At 32.7% G+C, this 22,858-nt stretch overlaps 2 protein-coding genes across 5 annotated transcripts in view; one reads left to right on the forward strand and one right to left on the reverse strand.

The window, feature by feature from the left end:
- Positions 1 to 22,858, forward strand: part of LOC143915452 (uncharacterized) — a 668,062-nt gene that overhangs the window by 160,955 nt on the left and 484,249 nt on the right. The gene's annotated exons all lie outside the window — the stretch shown is intronic.
- Positions 1 to 22,858, reverse strand: part of krz (beta-arrestin protein kurtz) — an 89,676-nt gene that overhangs the window by 29,379 nt on the left and 37,439 nt on the right. For all 4 annotated transcript variants that reach the window (XM_077436209.1, XM_077436207.1, XM_077436208.1 and 1 more), the window contains exon 2: positions 6,856 to 6,931. The gene's annotated coding sequence lies outside the window, so the exon portion shown is untranslated. The remainder of the gene's footprint in view (positions 1 to 6,855; positions 6,932 to 22,858) is intronic.

Raw genomic sequence — 22,858 nt, forward strand, 5'->3', positions numbered from 1 at the left:
TATTTTACAATCTTCTACAATATACGTCTGATTTTATTTGTTTGCTTATTCGCTATGCAGTTTTCGATTTATAGCTACCACATTTGGAATGCATATTATCTACCGTGGAAAGTAAGTTTCATTTTTGTTCAACTTGCATGCGCCTGAGTACCGCCAAGCAATTCGACTAGTCTTCTCTGATATATTAGCCAGCAATATATTGGAAATATATTATAGCTCGGGGATTGAGTTAATGCTAACCACCGAGGGGTTCCCGGGTCCAAGCCCTGGGTTGGGAGTGTTTCTGTAGTGCTGCTAGTCAGATTTGGTTATTTGTGACTCCAAGTATCTATAAGATTTTTCTGATAGATACTTGATCAAGGTTCCTATCAGATTTTGCCAGTTTATTGTTGAAATGGTTGTATGTACGTCAAATTAGCAAAACTATCCTACCCACTATGTTATCACTCGGTCTCCGTCACGAGCCCGAATGTGAAACGCCAGAAAACGCAAATATCGGAAGGCAAAGATCGAAAATCGAAAGATCTTAAGTCGAAAGATAAAAAAAGGATGCATGGTAAACGGTACATACTCACTTAATTTGCGCGAGCAGGATACAACAGGAACAAGAGGAACAGGCTTTTCCTCCCGTATTCTGCGCGCGCACATTAACTATCTCATACTACTTTTTTTACAGACGGCTTTTGGAAAGGGCCTCCATACAAAATCTTCCCATTCGAGGAACGTTGAGCAATTTAGTTATCGAGATTATAATAATGATTTCTTAAGACATTGACAACATCATACCCGTCGAAAAGGGTGCTTAGCCATCATCACGTTATTTTAGTTTTTATTCTTTTCTTTTTCATTTGTTTGTCTATATGTACTATGTAGATATATTATGTATTTTGTAAAAATCTATAATTGGGGCTCAGATGTTATTTATACTTTATTTTTATGAATTTCTATTGGTTCTGAGGCCTGTTGATATTTCAATAAATAAATAAATAGGATTATAAAAATTGGGTACTTACATATAAATGAAAAAAAAATTTGGACGTTCTTTTGTGTCTCGAAATAACCGAGTTCAATCGTATACTCTTTTGTACATGTATGTAGTAGTATCATATACTATAGCAATATACTGTTTTAAGTATGAATACAATTATCCGATAGCTTCAGATAATGTTTTTCGTGACAGACTCGCTCTAATGCATTGCAACGAAAATGTGCAAGTCTAGCCAGTTTAATTTCATCCATTATTTTCTCTTACTTATAGTTTTATCGTACATGCTATTGGGTTTTATTGGCTTTTATCTCGTATCGGATAAGGAAAGATGAGTACACAAAAGATGTTTTGAAAGGAATAGTCGGAATGGTATTTCTCAAGATGGTAATAGAATTTATTGAAACGTAAGCGTATATGATTTAAACTTGCATTATGTTTGCACCGACAAAACTCTACCTGTTACAAACACAATGATTTTTATGATATTTGCTGCCATTTTAGAATATTTATTTATTGAGCTAAGTTAATTGCATTTATGAGTATTACGATTTTATTGCGAATAAGTCCAGAAAGAATACTATAAAGCGGCCGTCTTGATAGTGATAAGTTCTACTTCAATACCAGGCCTAATCATAAAAAAACATGTGTTAAATATGACTCCAGGTACTAGTCCATGGTAGTGTGGTCACTACATGCTATTATGTATGTATAATGATTAACAGAAAATCACGTTTTTTACTTACCGGGGCGGAGACTAATCAATATTGACTAAGTTTGGCCCACTGAATTCGAATATGACAATATTTTTCTGTCGGATTGCTCTCGTTTAAGAGACACGAGCGTTTAAAACAATGAGCATTTTTTTTTTTACATATTTTTGGCTTTTGCAGTCTTTAGTCAAAATCTATTATTACTTTGGAAAAAGTGACTTTTGGAATCAATAGTCCGATGTTTTTCAAAATATGGGAATCACTGTTATCGATAACTGTCAAACTATGTCAACTCAAGGATAAAATATTACCGAAAACACTCCAGGGGTGGAGTTTTAGCCTGTATTGCCATAGCATAGATTTATTTACGATTATTTTTCACCATTGTACTGGCAGCTTTGATTTGAATATATATTGTTGACCAAACCGCGCAAAATGGCAAAATTTCAAAACGATCGGAAGAATGTAGGATTTGAATGTAGATCCAAATTTGGTCAGACGAACGAGCGAAGGTAAACATAGAAGAGGATTGTAAAAAAAGCACGTGCCACGTACCACTCTGCGTGTCTGCACCCTAAACCTCATATTTAATTTCAGCAGTCTTCGCAGAACTTTAAATTTCGATTTTTATTGGTCTAACCTCTTACAGAGCATTTTAGACCATAGTATTACAAGCAATCGCATATTTTTTTCCCTACTGCAATCATCCGCGAAATAAAATATAGTTGAAACTTTATATGTAATAAAATATAGTCGAATCTACTATGGTGCATTCATACCAATGAAAATATTGAAACAATAGATTTTATATACATTCTTGATTCAAGAGAGTGAATAGGCCATATTCCTGTTCATATTCCATGACCATGTAAATTACAATTAAATAATCCTTTCGGGATAGTTCTAAAATATATCACAACTAATAAGTAATAACTTTATTCATATGTATAATACTACTACATGCTCCCTGGAGCTTACATGTAACCAATCAAACTTTCAAAGCAAATTAGAACACCCAAATGTATAATGCTTTAAATAAAAATAGTAACATTATCTTGATTTACTTCATAGACAATTTATCCACATAAAAACACTTAAATGTCAGAGAAAATACATTACGCAATTTAACTACCAGACAATATTGATCGTAGCGTATACAGCATCAACTAGACATCAAAGGATTCACGTGCAAACACGAACAGCGTCATATAAACTTAAAATAATAATATTTAAACAGTCCGGTAAACATGTAACCGCACCGAGCACAATAAAAACATCCACTTTTGAGTTCAGACAAATTTAGAAGGCGATCAATATAGTGCACAGAGAGAAAGAAGTCAATTATTCACAGACCAAAGTTGGGCTAATAATAAATGGACATTACGAACCTCTTCGCCGCCACCCCAAACCTGAATATCCTCTTTCCCGCCCTTCACATAAATATCCACAATTTAATTGTACATACAACCTCTGCCCAGAGCAAACACGCTTGGTGGTATATCGAAAGCGTGTTTTCCCTAACCCATTTTCACGCAATTCGATTAAAGGAGGTTTCGCACTCGGGCTATGAACATCGAATTACCAAGTATAGTTATGTCGGTTTATCTCCGCACGAGAATATTACAAATTAATTCAGTCGATGACGTATATACAATAAAATAGGGGGAAAAATAGGTTAAATATATCGAATGGTGTAAAGTTGTTACCATGACACTAAAACTATGGATTGTTGTTGACTTATTATTGTGTAAAAGTTTGGACATTCAAATAAAATGAATTTAGGTATTGAAAATGTTAATATGTAGGAGATGTATATATAGGGGAATAAGGGGGGATGGATCTGTACCTAAAGTCAGCATCAATATATCAGTAGCGGTTGAAAATGCAAAACATCACCCGCAGAAAAAATCGCATTTCTGATTCAAAATATGAATCACATTGTCAAAATGACTCTTGGGATTGGAGCCATTCGATAAAGAATTGTGCGGGAAGCGAGAGCAGCAATCATGAAGCCTACCATGCGCATATTCAATTGAAATATCCAATTCAAACCGAATGAACAGAATTTTGTTCAGTATTAAATAAATTTATGTATTTATACATGTATTCACACATTTTTATTTTACACATCTATGGTCAAACATTATTCAAGGCCAATTACAAAAATATACATTTGTGAACAATTTGTAACAATCATAGGCATCATTTTAAATATCAACAAAATTTCAGATGCTGTAAAATCAAATTCTGCAAGAAAATAGGACAGGATTGCCAATTTGTTGGAACCATTTCGAAAGAAATCAGATAAATTGGCAAACTCTGGAAAGGAAACGATCGAACTTGGAGTCACATATCCAAGGTCTGACCAGCAATAAAGCTAGGGATAGAACCCGTGACCACACAATTGAAAACATTACACGCAGGGTGGCCGAGAGGGGGGCGGGCGGAAGTTGGGGGTTAAAGTTCCAGGGCCCGGACTACTTGAGGGGCCCCGTGTTGGGGCGTTCGACTGATTGATATTGATATTTTATATTATTATACATAAAATACATATATTTCTTTAATGTTAAATGTTTATTATTTTTCGATCCGCTCATTCTTTGTGACCATGTGATATCGTACCTGTTATATCCGTACCTGTTAAATCGTACCTATACTTTCTTTAGGTATTTACATACATATTCATGTAGGTATTTTTCTAATAGTTCTGATAGATTTTTCCAATATTATAAATATATCTATAAGATTTTTTTTGGTTTGTCATAGGTAGAGGTAGGATAGTCACAGTGCTATCCATTGTTCGGCAAACATTTAACAATGCATTTACAACCTTTGAACAATACACGGCCCCCTCAGGCTCCGGTGACTAGTCATATAGTATGGAATTATTTTTCCAGGGCCCGGGATTCCTCGGGCGGCCCTGATTACACGCTAACCATTGCTGCTGGTAATACACTTATAAAATATTGAATAAAATTTACATATGTACATACATATATAATACATTAAAAAAGGTTTCATTCTATAAATTTTGATCGAAAAGATACAAACAGATAATACAAAGAAAATTTTCAATTGGAGCGGCAATCGAATTTGTATTACCAGCATTATCGAACATCGTAATAATTATAATAAAATAAAATTGCTAAGGGAGGCAGCGCACAAGCATAAAAGTATAATGCATAAAATTGAAATGGAAAATAGCGTGGAAAACGAGAGAAATATCCGCGAGTCGGGACGTCAGTGATTAAATAATGAAAAACACAATTTCCTACAGAGCATTTTTCCTTTAAACGTCAAAGAAAAAGCATTACTTCAAAGCGGATGGTTGGAAATATTATTATCGCCTCGCAAATAAGACAATATTCCAACACGTTTATATACTTACTTACATACTTACATATCATCATGTGTAACACATAGCATTCGTTGTTTTCTATTGATACGTAAGTGCGATAGAGCACTTAATAAACCCGTAAGTGCCGGGCGTCGCCCCGCCCTAATTTAGCGGACGTATCACATACCGAATCGTTGCGATTAATTTTGGATATGTGTATCAGATGAAAAACATACATTACCAATAAAAAAAAATTCGGTTCCGTTGGGAACAACTGCTGTTTGGATACCCTACGATAGAAAAGCGAAACACTTACATACCCACTAAATTGGCGCACATTTTTCAAGTGTTAATATAATATGAGTATGCGCAATGTTTCTAAAACAATGTTAAATACTGTCATAACAGTATTTTTCGGATACGTTTTCAATCGAATCAAGTTACAATTACAAACATCGATAAACAAGTATGTTTATACAGTACCATAGATACATCTATGGACAAATGAGATAATACTAATATTTAGAGTAATGTATACATTTTACAGAGTGGGTACCATATTTATAATATCAGCAAATTCGAGATGCTATGAACTCGAATTTGCGAGATACGAGAAAGGTTTTTGCCAATTTGGTGGAACCCATGAACATTTAATTGAAAGAATTACACGTTAACCACTAAGCTATGTTGCTGGTTATACATATATATATATATATATATATATATATATATATATATATATATATATATATATATATATATATATATATATATATATATATATATATATATATATATATATATATATATATATATAAAACGAAAGGTTTGTATGTATTTTTGCGTGTAATACACATACATGAAGGTACATATGAGTGGTCATTTGTACGTGAACGGACAGGCAAGTCACGGGGATGGAAAGAAAATATTCATTTATGTACCGAGAGTACATAAGAATGCAAGTGACCACTGACGAAGATACATACATGTTCATTTGTACGCTGACGGCTGGGCGAGCGTGTGGGGATGGATGGAGAGGACAGCGTGGAGGGTAAAGTGAGGGGGCGATGCGAATTGACTGCAAGGGATGTGTATGTTGAAACAATTAGCGACAATAATCTCGGGTGTGGTTCATGTATCAATTCCTTGCCAAAACCACTCGTTGAAATATCAACGGGCACAACACTAGTATATCAAATATATTATAGGTATATTGTAGACGCGTTATTTTTGTTTTAATAATATTTTTTAATATATTTTCGAATTAAAATTGTTTAACGATATACTTGAATACATTTCACGGAAAACCAATTTTCCGAGGATATCGGGTCTGGAAAAAATAATGAAATTTTCGAAAAATAAAGTAAAAAGGAAATACGACCGTTTCTTGCTGGAAAACAATTACATTTCTGAGAATAGCCACGCCGGAGGTTACCACAAAACATAAAGACACAGTATTTGAATAGTGAAACTGTCACTTTTACGAAATTAGTCCCATGACACTGCCGGTAAAATCCGCATTTGAAAACTACGTCAATTACTATCCAATCCCTCAAGTGGTACCTTTTGTCTAAGAAAAAAATAATATTAAAAAATGTTCCGTTGCGGAAAATTCTATTCGCTCAAATCGAATCCGGACAGATTTTCCACAGGTTTTTACCACATCTGAAAAACGGCGAATCGCTTATGAAAACGATTCCATTCAACGATGAATGAATTTAATTTAATATGCATATACGTATATTTGAAATCTAACACGATAATAATTAATTGAACTGGCCTTGAAGAATTGAACTGGCTAAACAATTATTGAGACTTACCAAATAATCAGCGTGGAAGAGCTCGATGATTTCCGAGCAATTAATCACTAGGCTGATTAAGGCGCTTATCCTCTATCTGTAACAAATAAATATACGAAACGTTATTACGATTAATTCTAGTATAAATTGCTTTTGACTTTGAAGCAGTTGCAAAAGGTCAAATGTCACAACTAATTAAGGTTGCAAAATTTATTATATGTATAATATAATGTAACTTATGCGTTTGAACGACGTTTGACGAAAATGAAGTCGATGGAGTGAGTTTAATCGGGCCTGATACCAGAACTGTCAGATATGCCAAATTGAGTCGATTATTCCATTTACATACAGATTCAATTATATTACATACAGATTCAATATACATATTTCATTTACATACAGATTCAATTAATCTGTAATTGGACTCGGATATATATATATATATATATATATATATATATATATATATATATATATATATATATATTACATACATATATATATATATATATATATATATATATATATATATATATTACATACATATATATATATATATATATATATATATATATATATATATATATATATATATATATATATATATATATATATATATATATATATATTACATACATATATATATATATATATATATATATATATATTACATACATATATATATATATATATATTACATACATATATATATATATATATATATATATATATATATATATATATATATATATATATATATATATATATATATATATATATATATATATATATATATATTACATACATATATATATATATATATATATATATATATATATATATATATATATATATATATATATATATATATATATATATATATATATATATATTACATACATATATATATATATATTATGTAATATATATATATATATGTATGTAATATATATATATATATATATATATATATATATATATATATATATATTACATACATATATATATATATATATATATTACATACATATGTATATATATATATATATATATATATATATATATATATATATATATATATATATATATATTACTTACATATATATATATATATATATATATATATATATATATATATATATATATATATTACATACATACATATATATATATATATATATATATATATATATATTACATACATATATATATATATATATATATATATATATATATATATATATATATATATATTACATACATATATATATATATATTACATACATATATATATATATATATATATATATATATATATATATATATATATATATATATATTACATACATATATATATATATATATATATATATATATATATATATATATATATATATATATATATATATATATATATATATATATTACATACATATATATTTACTCTTTGTTTTTATGCATGTCTACATCTTGTTGTCTGTTAATTTTTCAATAAATAAAATAAAATAAAAAAATAAAATAACGTACATATGTAATTGCATCAAATATCAGTTGAATTAGAGTTTGACTCATCAAAAGATAATCTTTTATGATTGGGCCTGATATCGGGGATGGTAATTTGTTAATATATTCATCTTACGCACACTCAGTATCTGTAGCGTACGTACGCTCGTATATGTACGTATGTGCTACTAACAAATCGCATTAAAGTTTAAAAAAGACTGTACATATTGCATATGTATGCACATAACTAATTAAGTGGTAATTAAGCTCTGTAGATGAGTTTTCTTGAAAAAATACCCATTTAAATCGTGTTCTTGGGCTCAAAACAATGATGTACGAATACAATAACAAAAGAAAAAACTTCTATATATACTATTGGTTACCAATGTTTCCTCTTAGCAGAGAATTTTCTACCAATCTGTTAACAAAATATTTAATTATTGATTAATTAATTATTTTTTCTATTGGTGTTTATATTGTTTACGTGTAGGTAGGTAGGAAGTTTTTACGTTTTTTTTCATATTAAACAATTAAATATAAATATTAAAATAAATATATTTAAAAGGTATTTGAAAAAAATTCGACCGCGTGGGGATAGAACACATGACCGACGACACGTTTCTTTTATTTATTTTTTATTTAATAACTTAATATGCCAATACCCATGCGATGATATGTCACTAGTAGTAAGATAAATATCACCAAAATCTTTAGATAAAATTGACATACTTGCAAAAATTACTCGATTAAAAATATGGATCTGATATTACATAATTGGATCAAAGGATCAAAGGCTCTACTGAAGCATTGATTGTGCCGAACCTATTCGATTATAATATAAGTAATTAAAAATATTTTATATTTCATGAAAAAATTTTCAATTAAAACATTTTTTGTATATGGTTTTTTGATCTTTTTTGCCGAGAAACATATTTTTTTTGCTTTATGTAAATTATCCGTTTTAGGAGTAAGCCGTATATTTAATTGCATATATCAAATTTAACAATTAATTGCTCAAAATGGAAAAGGTTATTGAAAAAACGGTGTCCATTAACTTTTAACGAACGAATTTAATTCATTTTCGTTTTAATCCTTTTTATATAATAAATTTGAATATTTGCAGACCGCTGAGTATACATTGCTATGGAATTAAAAATTTCAATCGAGATAATCAAATTTCGCACAGAAAATACAACTAGAGAAATAAAGCACAGAAAAACATTTTTCATTTCCGGAAAATACGGATAAATATAGTGTTTTTACATGTGCGCAAATTTCCTTGGGCGGCCTTTTCCTGAACCCAATTTTCTCTGCGCACACAGATAATATATAATATATTTCGTTGTGCAGATTCATTCAATTTTGCATTTTTCAGTGCGATTTCACCATAACCCTAGAAATTACGCCACAGTTGCGCATCTATGTACATCATGCATCTTCAAAGAATCATTTACCCGCATACAAGGTGCACGCAAGATACCCACAGTATGTTCATACATACGTACATACATATATATTTTATTAATTGAACCCAACTGGGTCCAATTGGCTTAATTGGCGCTATTAAGATTTTTGACATTATTAACGTTTCCGCCGTGAGACTGGTTTTTTCGAACGCGTGTTTCGTTCAATATAAAATCGCTCAAAACAGAAATTCAATACAGTATTTGCCGAACTGAAACTCGATGCAGTATACATAAATGTTATACATAGTATAAAATAAACAAGCAGTTGTTTGTATATATTTTGTTGAGAGACGTGCTCGAACTCGGTATTATGATGATTAATTAAATTTGAACGCTCCGAGTGAAAAGTCTATTATCCGTGGAAATCTCTGAAGGATTTTCAATATTCGGCTGTACTAGGATTTAATTAATATCATTCATTATAAATTGAATTCTTACTCGCAAACATTCTCATTTTGCATTATTTAATATTTGAATAATGCGCAATATTCCTGTGTCTCGGCGCCAAAAGGACCGATGTGTGCGAGCAAATATTGACAGGAGGAATTTACCATTGTTCAAATTGGAAACGTTGAATTGTATATTCGCAACGTGAATTTGAGATCAAATGTTTATCGAATTAATTTAAATTTTAGTTAACGTCGAAATCAGGCATTATAAAAGTCGAGGAATAAACATATTTCCTCGCAGTGAATTAAAATCTACGTCGAAATGTTTTGAATTGACGGGTGAATAATCGCCGATTTAAATCGAAATTTAATGTTTCATCAAAAATAATGTCATTTATTCTAAGCGTAATATTTAATTTGAATAAATACTAATTTTTACATACTTTGGACTTACGAATTTGTCACAATGCGTTGTACACCATATTTTTGGACTATTTTGGGAATCAAGACACTTATTACAATGGATAAGTTTCTTACTAAAAAGTTCGTTTGTTAATGATTTCTATATAAAAATACTTTTTTGAGAAATTTTGCCAGCAGCATAACTTTGGTTGCGTTAATGCTAACTGCTGAGAGGTTGCCGGGTTCGATCCCGTGGCTTGACCTCGATAGAAAATAATTTATTCCGAGTATTATTACTGCTGCTGCTCAGATTTGAATATTTGTGACTCCAAGTCGATCGTTTGCCATGTATCTTTTCATTGTTGTTGAAACAGTTCGTTATGAAATAGACTTTTAGCCACAGCGTAGTACACTAGTAGAACTATTACATACCAATAGAAAGGTCGTGGGTTTCAGTCCCGACTAAATACGCTGCTGGCGAGATCTTGTGGTTATAAAAAACGCAGATCGACCGTCTCCTGTTAGAATTTTCCGATTTTTCTAGCTTAATTGTTGAGACGGATCCAATAAATCGGTACCATCCTCCCCAGATTCTCGCAAATTTGACTTATTAGCATCTCAAATTTGTTAAATTGTATGAAATGCTACCTACATACTGTATTTCTCGCAAATTTGCTTGTATCAAAAAAAAAAAAGTTAATTGTCCATATACATGTCACTATTGTACTTTATGTACTGTTACGTTCGAAAAAATGTTAGTACTCATTTACAAAAAAAAATCTAGCCTAATGTGTCGCCTTGGGGCAATTCCTGTCATGGTACACATGGTGTATGTATGTAATAAAAAAAAACTATATCCAAGGTCTAGCCAGCAACGATCCAGGACTCCATCCCGTAGCCCCTCAGGTGTTAGCATTATACGCTAGTCACTCAGTGACATATACAGCTGGTTAATGAGTCCATTGTCAAATAATTTAATATGATATGAACAACATTCAGTGTTTTGATAGCATGAATAGTGCTTCAAAATTACTGTAATTTCTATAAGTAGAATAGGCCTTTTCATTTTTTTTTGCAATAATGAAAAATAAAATATGCGAATGGTTTATTTAAATAGCGAGCTCGCTATACAGCTAAGCGATTGTGCGAGAAAACGCTCGAACTGAATTGATCATTGCCATTTCCTCGTAACAACCGTGTAAGTATTGAACAAGAACGACTGTAATGTGATATTATAAATGGATTGGTATCAAAAGGAACTGACAGATGCCCATACAATGGCCGTTTAAAGTATCAACGCGATTGAGGTTGAGGATTTCGCGATCAATCATCCCAGACGTACATACACTATTATGTGATCTTGTGAATATTATCGGGAATAAATCCCGCGTAGGTGGAGGATGAGCTTTCGGAGCTTTTCATATCGTATGTATATGTACAGCTTCTTTGAAGTTTGAGACAAAACCTCGACAAAGGTATCGAACGTCACAAAAGTTGTTGTATGTACGAACCCAACCACACACACGCGCACGTGGCAAACAAAATATGATAGTCGCGTTGAAATCTAAGCTACTTGGGCAAATGGGAGGATACACAGATGGGGCGTTGTTGGCTATCTATTTTATGTGTCTATCCGCGACAATATTTGGATTGGAGAGTCAACTGGGTGATGCCTTGCCAATCTCTGTGACAAACACACATATAATACATATATATCTATGTAGTTATTGGGACGTGACCTGACGTTGGGTGTATTCGATGAACTTGTATATAAAGTTTTCAGACTTATTGATAGACAATGTATGGTTTAATATGACGAACGATGCATTCGATTACTTTCTATGATAAAACCGCATACGAAAGAAGCGCAGACCAAAAATTGTGCATGTACAAGAATACGCACAAAAACCTGAACATGGTTAAATGAGCATTTCTGAGTTTTTTTCATCCAAATCACCATTATAACGATAATTGCTTGTCAGAAGGCCACGTAAGCTACATATGAGAATGGATTGTGACACTGATGAGTTATAATGTGTGTTAACTTCACCCATGCAACTAGATTTCAAGTTCTTTGCTGTATTGTTTGTAGGCTAATTAGAAGTTGTAACTGTGATACATTGATTTTAAAAGCTTTTAGGCAAAATGCTCAAGTGTTTTAAATATCATTAAGCGTTCATTTTATGGGGGTTTCCTTTCCATACGTAGTTATCAGATTTTCAATCTATTCTTTATGGTTGGTGATCTAAAATTGTTAAGAGTGTAATAAATAGACAATTGTGATTTTGTCTATTTATTTAACTATGCGGTTCGTCTACTAAATAATTGTACTACCTATCAAGTTTATTATCGCTTGTAGACTTTGTCCAAACATGATCAAATCTAAATAGTATGTAGCAGTTCTTTCAAGGACTGAATATTATTTATAAAATGACGTAACTAATGTTTTAATTTATGTTATAATCAAAACGATTTTGCAAACAATGTTAATGTATTATAATCAAGACGATTTTGCAAACAATCATTATTTACAATTGAAAGTAATAAGATTTTCAACAAAATTTTGTCCGAAGCAAATTTACCAACCAAAGTTGTGCTAGAGCTACCGTACAAATATCGTAGATAGCAATCTCTACGATCGGTAATTGGTGTTATTATCGCCCTTCACTTTCTTTTACCATACATTTTCTTTGATAACTTCGGCATTCTTTCATACAATCGGTAAGTGTGAAATTAGGTTACATCGAAAACAGCGAATTTTGGAATTCGGAAAAACCTTTAGTTGGAAAAGATGTTCTGTATCGTGGAAAATCCGTAAAAAAATAATATGAAAATTCTAAAAAAATATTTGCACTGTCGCCAGCCATTTAGCAGTTTTTTTTTAATTCACATCATCATATAAAGGGAACAATTTTACATAAAAAAAACCTCATATGGAATGTTTCTTCGTATTGCTAAGGTACGAAAAAAATCTGAAACATGTCACGCGTACCTTAAACGCCAGTGTATTCGCGTCTCCAGTAATTTTACTGCCCTAAAATCGCAAAATCACTATTGTTGCGTTTTATGTGACTGCGACTGTATTAATGACTCTTGGCTTACCAATATTGCATAGCGAGCACTATTTAACATCAAAACATACAAAATGGAAAATATGGAAGGACTCAACAATGTTGTAATTGTTATAGTTTGATTTGACTGTTTATGTTTTAATCAATAAATGAAATAGATCGGAAAAATGTATATAAAATTCCTGTTTGTATTATAAAGTGAGCTATTTGAAATTTAACAACGCAATACTGCGACGTAAGGTACGTAACGGACGGAAAGTGGCAATTTGAATACACGTTGAATAATAAAAGTTCTAAAAACAACTCGCGTTTCAATTTAGCGACACGCAAACTCTCCCAAAGGTACCGAATTCAGTTAAAAGCTCTCTTAAAACGTCGTTAACAAATTGGTTCATATGAGTACATGCGCATGTCGCGGTGCACATAATATGTATGTATTCAACAAAAATACCCCAAGTACCATGTACATACAAATGTAGTTTCACATTAAATTCGAGACCGTGCGCTTCGTAAGCAGTTATCAAATTATACACGTTCCGCAGAACAATATCATGCGAAAAAGATGGCGGATAAAAAGCGCTCGGCGAGGCACTGGAAAATTAATTAAACCCCAGCCAAGCATTCACATGGTTGCGAGATTCTTTCTTTCCGAACTGGAGACGTCGAACAATTCACCGTTGGCAGTTTCGTTTGCGGATCGATTGCACGGCGGAAATTTTGCAACCGGTAATTTGAAGACTACTGAATGATAGTCTGTAGACTGTTGATAAAGATGCAGACTCATCGAGATCGACGCAATCGGGGAATTCCGCTGCTAAGTCAATCTCTCGCAACACGAGGGTGTCGACCGGGTGTGTAGTTATGCAAACATAAAGGACACTGCACTGATACCAACACGTACTTATGTTTGCAATCATTTCGAAGATACTAGGCTAATACCAAGATTTTTCAAATGTAAATCCTGCACTATGTACATATGTGACGACATTTCATGGAAGAAGTGGGGAGCTTTCTTCCCATTCACTAACTCAACTTATTCTACGGATTAATTAGATGGTTTCCAACATCGGGAAGACGATTTAATTAATCTGAGATTGGAATCCCCGCAGTCACGAAGGTGGTTTTGTTAGTAGCATTAGAAATTTTACGTGCTTAAAGTGCAGACATACATATAGGTATACGGAACGTGTTTTTTTTTTATGCAAATGCAAAAAAAAACGCCAAGCACGCTAAATCTATGCAGTTGCGATCCTTGTCAAAACTCACCCCCTGGAGTTTTTCCGGTGATATTTCATTCTTGTATCGATAGCAATGATCGATAGAGGTGATTTCTATATTTGAAGAAATGTAGAAGGAACTCAAAAATAATAACCTCGTGCGAATTAACAATGACGTGAAGATACGACCATCACAGCTGAAAGCTATGAGCACGTCCCGTCTCACACTTTTGAATGTAAGAACACGGTAAGAACCGTAACTTACTAAACCGTTTCGCGATACGTAGATGACATTGTCGGTCACAGTGCATAAGCAAATGCACAAAATGTAAAGTTTTTTTTCAAATAATAATTAATCAAATACGTCGAAATTGAAAAATTATATGTACATATCCTCAGTGTTTATATTTCTATAGCTGCTGATAAAATTTACATATTGATATATTCAAATAAGCCGTCTCCTGTCAGATTTTATTGATTTCATTTAGATATAGCTGTCTGTCAGTTGTTAGGACGATTCCATCTGTTCTGTTCTCCGTATTTTGATTCCGTCCTCTCTAAAAAGCAAGACGAAACCACTAGAGAAAAATCTCTTTCAAGTACACTTCACTTGACGGTAAAGAGTGAAAATTATTACACGTTGAAGCAGCCATGTCAAAAATCGAGTATGCAGAAAATAAATAAAAAATTGACGTTGTATCGATAAGCATTTTAGTGACCGATACTAAGTTTCAAGTTCGACAGGACTAAAGGTGTTCAAATAATCTCCAAAATATGTACACAGACACACATACTAACAGAAACACAAACGTGATCAGTGATCGATTCTTCGAATCAGTAAAAATCTCGAGAATATTCGCATGACCACAAAACTTTGTCAATTGTTGTAAAAATACATAATATAAATATACATACGGGTAAGATAGTATGTGTAATTTAATTAATCTCTAAAGTTTGGCCCATGATGGATATCGCAGACGCCTTTATACGAAACGAAGTCGATAAAGTTAGGCGAGACCAAAACTCAAAGCGAGTTCAAGCGTCCCAAAAGTGTTCCACTGTTCAAAAAGTTTGAGAAACGCTGATGTCAAAGAGCGGCGAGTCTCGGTATCAAAATCGGGTTAAAACGAAAGCACTCGCTTGAACTTTTCGAACACACTCGCTCGGAAAATATTCATAATATGCGAAAGCGAGGACTCGAAGGAGGCGAAGGAAGAAGTCTCCTCGGATCGATGTTACAGTTTTATTATTGCGAGCAATTTAACGCCGCGTTGATAGCGAGATTGCAAAGTTAAAGTATCAAATTTTAAATAAAATGTTGTGGAAAAGAACACTGGCACATTGCAGACTCATGTACAAAAGAGTGTTATTATCACATTGACATGAGGGGGAGGGGGGGGGGGAAAGGTTGTAATTACTGTATCCGATTTCGTATCACATGACGACGATGTCTAGTCACATAATGGCAGAGTATAAAACGCACCTTATGAGCATAAAAGGTGGCCTGTCACAAAAAGTGACCCCTTCTGACACCACAATCCTGATTTCAATAATTGTAGAAACTACTACTTCATAAATCGATATAAAAATTGTACAACTTGTTGAACAAAAACATTAAAAAGAAAACTATAATGAAATTAACAAAAGATTGAAGCTAACCACTGATTAGAGGTTAACCGATTTGCCGGTAAATTGTTAAAATTTCTCCATCGGTAATTACCGGAAATTATTTTATCGCGAATTAAGTACATATACAGGTATATTATTGTGTTAAAAATCGATGCAAGTGGCCTATTTTGGATTACGTAGTCTGGAATTTGTTTATAATTATGGTATTAAATGTCCAAAATGATTAAAATTTTGAGCGAGATGAATGGGAAGTATGCCGACTCATCATATTTCCCATTTGTCATGAAGTTTTTCACAGTGGTAAGATAGTAATAGGTAAGATCATAACTTCTGTCAATATGACAGTTCTCTTGTGCATAGCACCACTGATGCATTTGTACAAGAGTGGCTACACTGACACATGCTTAATCAATAGTGGCAACACAGACCAACCAAGTTGTAACAAACAAAGTCCCGATCAGACGGTTGTCTCAATTTTGGTTATTAATTATTACGATTATTTATATTATTATTATTTTATCTTTAATTTATACCAGGAAGGCCTAACAGGTAACCCCAATGCGCCTTCCTGGCCAGAAACATTGTACATATGATACAAATATTACATAAATACATATCAATTAATATCCAAAGAGACATCTATGGTCAAATTTGCAGCATTTTAAACAATTCGGTAAATACATATCACTTAACATCCACAGTGACATTTATTGTCATATTTGTAAATTTGCAGCATTTTATACAATTCAGCGAAATTCGAGATTGCTGAAAACTCCAAATTTGCGAGAAAATGGGTAATGTTGCCAATTTGTTGGAACCGTTTCAATGAAAATGAAATAAATTGGCAAACTCAGATAGGAAACGATTGACCTGGAGTCACAAATCCAAGGTCTGGTTAGACAAACCATTAGTGTATTCTGCTGGTTAGCAGAATTGACTAGTGAGATTATTCACCTCAAATTTATTTTTATTTCTTTACAGTTCGATCTTGGATAACATGTTCAGGAAAAGTAACCACATACAGTTAAATTCACGTAAAATTTCATTTGCCAGTGAAAACCGGTAAACCGGCAATGTGAGATACTATTTACCATTTATCGGTAAAAGAAATTTGACGACAAATTGCAATCCCTACTACTAGTAGATAGTAGTTCGTATCAACTATATATGTGAACTGCATATTTACGATATGTACGTTTACGAGCGATAAGTTGTACAATTGGCTGGGAAGAATAATCACATATTAAAATGTTTACAGATCTAGTCATACACTTATCCGATCGAGAGCTGTGTGCTCATTTAACAATACCTTGTGCTAAATTTTAGAATTAAAGCAACAATCAAATAATTGAGAGTTGATGAACGACATGCGATCACCGAATCTCTTGCAGAAGGTTCGCGTCACAAACATTGATCAGAAAATGGAGTTTAAATCTGTTTATATGTATAATACAAAGGTTCCTGTATCGTCAGTAATACTATTAACGAAAAGGTATTTGTCAAATGCCATCAGATACGAAGTGCATTGTAGAGAATAGGATAAAGTTAGAAACGGCTGCAATACTTGGACACACAATGGCCAATGATCTCTCTGCTCAACAACACCCTTCCTTTCCCCACTCGCTATTATTACGCTCAGAAACAAAACAGAATGAATAGCAAAATTCCACCATTCGTACATATGTATGTATGTACGCTGGAACAATTAGTCAAATGGGGGATAATAGTGCGTACAAACTAATATACAAAACGGTTAAACTTTTACGACTCTTTACCTGTGATACACACAATGAAAGATCAGACGGTCGTAAAGTTCAAAATGGCCGTGTTTTCCGAAATTGGAAGCTTCACGGCAAAAATGCTCTGAGGAATCCCATTATTGTCGAGCTTCGTAAAATTTTTATATTGACGAACGGAAAGCTGCGGGGTTTCTCAAAGCTCTCGCCCCCACAGTTAGATTTCATTTTGTGTATTATATTATATACATATATAAAGAATATCGGTTGAAATAAAGGTGGGCATTCAGGGAGAGATTAGATTTGGACTGTATTGTAGCCAAATAATTTCGTCAGATTTTCGATTAATTGCATTATAATTAATCGATTATAGCTGATTTTTAATTAAAAAAACATTATTGCCACTCAAGGACTCAAAATATTATAAAAATGAACTAGAAGTTTTAGCGTATTGACCGCTGTTCTAAAGTTTTGTAGTGTAGTTACAAAATTGCATCTAACGAAAAAAATGTTGATATCAATAAATATCTCGTAATATCGGTCGTAGCGTCTCTTTATAGAACAATTTTGTAAGTCACCCCTTTTAATCTCTCAACAAATAAAAGTTGCGACAGACAAATTTCGTTTTTAAATAATTTAATAGTATCGTTTTAAAAATAAGTGATAGTGAAAGATTTATTGAACAGATTGAATAAAATCTTTAGTGTATCGCAATTGTTAATTCGCATCAACAATCTCAACATGTTTGCAAAAAGGGCTGCAGAGTGCAGTTTGACTGTCATCGATGGGATATTTGCAAGACTGGGCGATGTAATCGACAATCGTCATCGCCACTTTCCTATTTGAATTGACTGAAGCAGCAGCTATATAGAGGCGTACTACAATCAACTCTTTAGTTTTATTCAATGAATTGGGAAGAGGAACATTTACATATGAAGGAGCTGATATAGCTGCTTCCACAGTGGAAGAGTAGAGTGGCAGCGGTAGTCGCAGTGTTTTAACAGTGTTTAAATGAGAGTGTATTCTGTGTATAACCATTATGTATAATTATAGTATTTGGTACCTATGTATAAAATTTGATCATATGTGTCGCTTTGGGCAACCAGTAGTGGGACCTATGGTCAGGGTTAATATACATAAATATAATGAATAAATAAATAAATATGTAGAAACTTTTTTGGTGTCAATGTTTTGAAAAACTATAATATGTAATACTCTGTGATGTTTAATAATCTCTATAATATGTAATGTTTCTGTTTTTAAATAAATAGTCTGGCAATGTGTGCAGAAAAATATCTACGTCAATGAACACCTTTAGGTTTTATATTATTGGATTTGTTTGCCGCACTAAATCTCCGTTTGCGTCGAATCTGTTTATACGGAACGCCACACAATGGGTTAATCAAGAGACGGGAACAATGGTTTCGCGTCGAATTAAAAGCAAGGTTCTATGTACAATATTAAGTATAATGTAATGGATAAAATGTAATATATATTTAATTTGAGAAGCGCTGTCTGGAGAAATCAAATTCGATTAGAGAGCAAAGAGTCCCTATTTGAATTAATGATGCGGCGCTAACAAAGTTTTGAATATTGATTCGAAAGACAAAATCAAAGGAAGGTTTCGTCGTAGAAGTGCTCTTTTTCGAAACCGAATATTTACCAATTTGATTACGTCTATTTACATAGGTAAATTTAACATGTAAATATTCTACTTACATTTTGATAGAAGACGTGCTTTCATTCGATTTTTTATATACATACGAGTAGGTATGTATATGTACATATGTATATTCACATATTACATAGTACATATATTCACTACGATTCAATTTTCTGAAAGGGTGTGCCCATTTATTTTTTGTCGATTTTAATAAAATGAAATTTTACATACGTTTATTATTTTTGGAATTTCGTACAAGGCTTATGACTGACAGATGAATACGTACATACATATATATGTACATAATATCAATGCGAAAAAAATACGAAACGTTCAGTCTTATCGCACAAGTTAACAAGAGATTAAAATAACGAACCGTATTTATTTAATATCTGAAAATCCATCAAGTTAACGAGATATGTATAACAATGAAGCACAGTCGTGCATATTATATCTATAAATTAATTCAAACTATTTAAATTTGGGTACAAAATTTACATACACATTTTCATATATTATTACAGCAAATACAGACAGCATTGGGTGGGGTCGGGTGATCAAGTTTGGAACCATATTAGCAATTTATATAGTCAGATGAAATACGCAAATTCTAACAGAATACTATATGAATTTTATAATCATTAAAATTTCGGCAGCAGGTATAATAAAATACAACAGTTATATCATTCATTGTCTACAGTATAGTCATGCTCATTTTTGAGTAATATATTATCATACACCATCCGGTAGACATTTCATTGGAATAGCTCCTTATACGGTCATATCAATATGAATATCAAAGTATCATCACCAACTGGAACATAACTGTAATCAATTGACCAATACAATGGGTCATCATTGTAATCTGGACCGATTCCCCTATCTTTAGTTCAACAAATATAACGGAGAAGATATTATAATATAACGGCAATTAAAAAAAAAAACAACGTGATGCTAAGATGCACCGCTTGCACGCTTTAAGAAGTGGAAACTTCTTTACACAGGTAGATTGAATTTGATTAATGCGACTGAACTTGTTAGGAAACGTTGCACTTCCGATTCTGCACCGTTTAGATAGAATGGATGATTTGAGATAATTCTCCCCCTTTGAGAATTATCTCACAAACCTAGCCTTTTAAATATTATTTGGTGTAAATGTACGTAGATTTCGAGTTTCATTTCAAAATGACCCAAAAAAGTAATTCATGTATACGTGTGTATATATATATACGTAGTTATATTAAAACTCATATACTTGAGGATTTATATGAAACTTCCCTTGTATTCCTTGGGATTAAATGCGAATTGAAAAATATAAGTTCGTTCTGTCATCCATTTGGGCGAGAGAGTAAGAAAAATGGAAGAAAGCTAGAATTCCACAGTAGAAGAAGAGTAAGCACACCCCACAGGCAACGTATATCATGTTCCACCGCATTAGTCGAACAACAATGCCATTTTTCTCAGTATTTCAGCGAGCTTCCTTTCAGCCTTGTTTTTTCTCCTATTGTATAAAACAAACCAAGACATCTGCCCGAGGCTGCCGCGGAACAAAATTGTACAATCAACCCCACCACAATCTTAAAAACAAACAGAAATACATTCATTTTATCTATATAAGGCTTTCCAGCCTTGAACGATTCAATATCAACAGTTCCACTGTGCGAAATGATTGACGTCAAACGGTCAAACCGGTCGATTGCGGAGCATTTAATCGTTCGACAGAACATGTGCTATGGATCTATTGATCCTTCTCCAGAGAGATAAAAAAACATCGGCGAAGCGAAACACCTGGAAATAATTCACAGCTTTCGATCTACATACATACGTCACGAGAATTCGCATAATCTTCGTGCGAGTGGGTTGCGGGTCGGTTTTGCGTAAGAGATTTCAAAATAATCTCAACGTTACGATGATGGTGTGAGATTGGCTCGTTTATTATGATGGCTCACCTTTGAGGTGGAGTCGGATCAACAGGTATGTCAGGCCTGGATGAAAAGCGGGGAAAGGAGTCGGGTTTTGATTTACAACGAGATAATAAAGGCGTCCGTCTGTCTGTCGGCACACAATAGATTTTGTTTTCGGCTCGAAAATAGGCCAATAAAGAAGTATCGAGACAAATTGCCGATAAGCCTACCTGCGAGACAAAGAAAATGTTATTATTTTATTTAAGATCCAAGGAAACGTACGTAGGTTAAAAGGATGACTAATAAAATTAATAGGACAAATCCTATAATAGTTACATCCATCCGATGTCCTATTCGAATCGTATTTCAGATAAGACTATTTGATTCTTTCGTTTGATCTCTTATTTATATTCCGCGCAGAATCTTTTACAACATTTTGGATACTACTCCTCTCTTTTACGTCTTCCATTCAACTCTTTCATTCCAATAAATTTATGTAACACATCCCACACGAAAAAAAAAATCTTCTTTTAATATTCATAATATTTGAATACTAATTTCATAATAATTTTTTTATATATATAAGATTTTTTCATTGAAATTCCAACCCGTACATCAATTTTCATCTTACAATCACAACAAATTTCCATGGAAAAGATACATTACAATCATCAGCATTTTAATTTATGTTCTTAGGAACGTCGTTTTACTCCAGAAAGGCCTTATAGGGCAAACACACAACCGAACATGCTACATTACTCGATGAAAAATCATGTATTTTCCACGTTTGAACATATGTATGTATGTAGAACTTCTGGTTCCTTATGGATGTAACCTTGCTAGGTTTTCATCGCAAAGTGTAGGATCTTCGCCTATTTATTTCCAGTACTAAAAAACTTCATTGATGCAAAATCATAGATTTCCTACATTTTGCACACACACAAAAGTGCATACAAGGAAAGCAATCTTCAAATTCTTGCAGAATAGAGCTTCGATGTTCCCAGTCAACCCGGTACATTAAATGCGCAGTTTGATCTCTTCTCC

This window comes from Arctopsyche grandis, chromosome 8, assembly GCF_051622035.1.
Source record: "Arctopsyche grandis isolate Sample6627 chromosome 8, ASM5162203v2, whole genome shotgun sequence".
Lineage (NCBI taxonomy): Eukaryota > Metazoa > Arthropoda > Insecta > Trichoptera > Hydropsychidae > Arctopsyche > Arctopsyche grandis.